General features: G+C 37.1%; 1 non-coding gene across 1 annotated transcript; it reads right to left on the bottom strand.

The window, feature by feature from the left end:
* Positions 1–1,872: 1,872 nt before the first annotated feature.
* On the bottom strand, positions 1,873–2,285 carry LOC102282318 (small ribosomal subunit protein eS25). The gene has a single exon (XR_001351777.2). It is a non-coding gene; the product is annotated as a small ribosomal subunit protein eS25 (transcript).
* Between the last annotated feature and the right edge of the window lie 627 nt (positions 2,286–2,912).

Genomic DNA, 2,912 nt, shown 5'->3' on the forward strand with positions numbered 1-2,912 from the left:
ATCAGTATGTACCTTAGTGTATTCTGTTCTTTTCCTGCCTGGCAGAACCATTCTGTAGAGACCTCCAAAGAGCAATTCCCTCAAGTCACAGTACCAGAAAGTATCTTATTCTCAGCAGAGAGGCATTATTTCCAAAACAGGCTCTGAGCTATAAGATTCAACTGTAAATCTTAATTCTCCTAGTGCTCAGGAACTGAGAGAGTTGATGTTGAATAGAAACACTAGTAGAAAGTTATACATTAAATTTTTTAATCAGCTATACTTGAAAATTGTTATTTTTTGCATAATTTAGCACACATCTAAACCATACATTCCCCTATTCCAACATAATAATCCTAAACAATTATTGAGCCAGCAGAATAAAAATAATATCAATAAGCAAATTAATGAACTGGTTGAATTCAGGACAATTTGTAATTCCTTGTTCAGAGGTAATCTGGTGTGGATGTATCAGTCACCGCAAACTTTGTAACCACCATCCTTGCCACAAATATATCAATGTACACATACTGTCTTTTACATTTTTGGAATTTTCTGGTCTTGTACTTCTTAATCTAATCCAAAAACATTGTAATTGATTAGAAGATGCAAAAATACAGCTTTTGCAAGCACTTTAGGAACTTAATTTAATTCACATGGCCAGTGTTAGGTAAAAGTAGAACCGGATGCTTTAAAAACAAATAGCACCTTCCGTTAAATATAAATTAAAAGGGTAAATATATTCCTGCTAATACTTGAAAGCTTTCTTAGTTGCAGTATCCTATTTGTAATAACTTGGATTATCACACCTGAGGATGAAATATACTTAATATATTAGGTGTGCCCAGATGAAGGCTCTACTTTTTCTTTTCTGTTCTGTAGAACATGGAGTTCTAATTCATCAGGCCTCATTCTATGGACTGACTCCTAGTGTTTCTCGAACTGTGACTATTGTCTAAAGCTAGGGACCTGCCTCACATCTGAATATATGTAGTCCACTTACATATACTGATGTTAGAAATGAGAATTAATGGTTTTTATAACCACAGTTGAGACAAATGGAGACAACATACCACCTAAAATGCTGAAAACTCTAGTTTAATATGTGAAAATGAAGCATCCAAAGAAAGATTTGTTTTAATATGTTCTAAGCTTCACACTGCAGCCTTTCATAAAAAACGTGAGATGACAGACAGCAGATGGATTTATTTTTTTACTTAGCTACAAAACTACAAATCAGTTTCATATAAACAGATCACTTAGCCAAAAAGAGCTTGACAGTAATTCTCTGCTGCTGCTGCTGCTAAGTCGTTTCAGTCGTGTCCGACTCTGTGCAACCCCACAGACGGCACCCCACCAGGCTCCCTCGCCCCTGGGATTCTCCAGGCAAGAACACTGGAGTGGGTTCCCATTTCCTTCTCCAGTGCATGAAAGTGAAAAGTGAAAGTGAAGTCGCTCAGTCGTGTCCGACTCTTAGCAACCCCGTGGACTGCAGCCTACCAGGCTCCTCCGTCCATAGGATTTTCCAGGCAAGAGTACTGGAGTGGGGTACCATTGCCTTCTCTGAGTAATTCTCTAAGATTCATCAAATCAAGGAAAGTGATTATATCTGATGACACGAAATATTGTAAAAGTAGAATATACCACATGGTTTCAATATATTAGTCTAGATAATTCATTAAGTACAACCTTTTTTAATGAAAATGCTTTTCATGTACCATTTACTGTTTAGAATGATACATAATTCTAAGCCCTTTTCAGAATAAATTGAAGGCATTAGAATAATCTGAAACTACTAAAATAGTTTTTAAGTTGCAAACTATATTAAATGTTTTTATATTTTTAGGAACATTAGAGGTCAGTGTGAGGTTTTTTTTTTTTTTTGACTAATAAAATTTTGTTTTTCAAAATGTACAGTTGGTGGGACCTGTTCATGCATTTTCACCAGCAGCTGGGGCATCTCCACCCTTGGTGTTTCTGGTGTAAATCACTTGAGCTCTGTGCTTTGAAACCAGTTTAATAAGTCCTTTACTAAGGAGTTCCTGAAGGGCTGCCCTGGCCTGGGAACCATGAATCTTCAGTCTCTCAGAGACGACAGCTGGAGTTATAAGCTTGTAGTTGGGAACTTCTTCACAGAGTTTGTCATATGTTGCTTTGTCAAACAAGACTAGGTTATTGAGCTTGTCCCAGACTTTACATTTGGACCAATTGTTTTTGGCCATGCCCCCAGATGGGTTCACTGGATCTTTGTCTTTCTCGGCCAACTTTCTGGCATCTTTCTTCTTCTTGTCATCCTTGGGCGACATAGGGAAGCTGTGAGAGCAGCTGTCACCACTGCAGCCTCGCTAAGATGTCAGACCAGTGTAAGGTTTTAAAAATATTTTTATCTTATGTATTAGACTAACACTTGTACGTTGAAACAGCATACAGAATTTAGGTAATTAAATTTCTTTTAAGGGAAGATACAAGACGTGTTGTGCATAAAACACTTAATCAGTTGTAGTTTAAAGCGTTGCTTTTTTTTTTTTTTCCTTTTCATTTCTCTGTAATATTTGGAGGCAGACCCAAAACAACTCCAGAACAGTGATGAAGAGAGATTCTGTACATTATAGCAAGGCTCTCAGGCTGCACTTAATTCTGCTATAATGACATCTGGCCAACATTCTAAGATGAAATTTTCAATAAATGCTGGCTACTAACACGATTCATTATGGTTTCTCCTGATAAAGGATGTGGGCAAAAATTGCTTTGGCTCTAAAAAAGCTTTCACTTCATTATGAGACTGGATCAATCACCATCAGTAGAAGATGCTCATTGGGCTACTTCTTTTGCAGCTGCTATGCACTTTGTTATCAGGGCCCATTGAAGGCACTAAGAAATTGTTTCTGTTAGGCAGGCATTATTGCTAGACTCTTCTAAACTAAATTTGCTTT

This window comes from Bos mutus, chromosome 17 (assembly GCF_027580195.1).
Source record: "Bos mutus isolate GX-2022 chromosome 17, NWIPB_WYAK_1.1, whole genome shotgun sequence".
NCBI lineage: Eukaryota > Metazoa > Chordata > Mammalia > Artiodactyla > Bovidae > Bos > Bos mutus.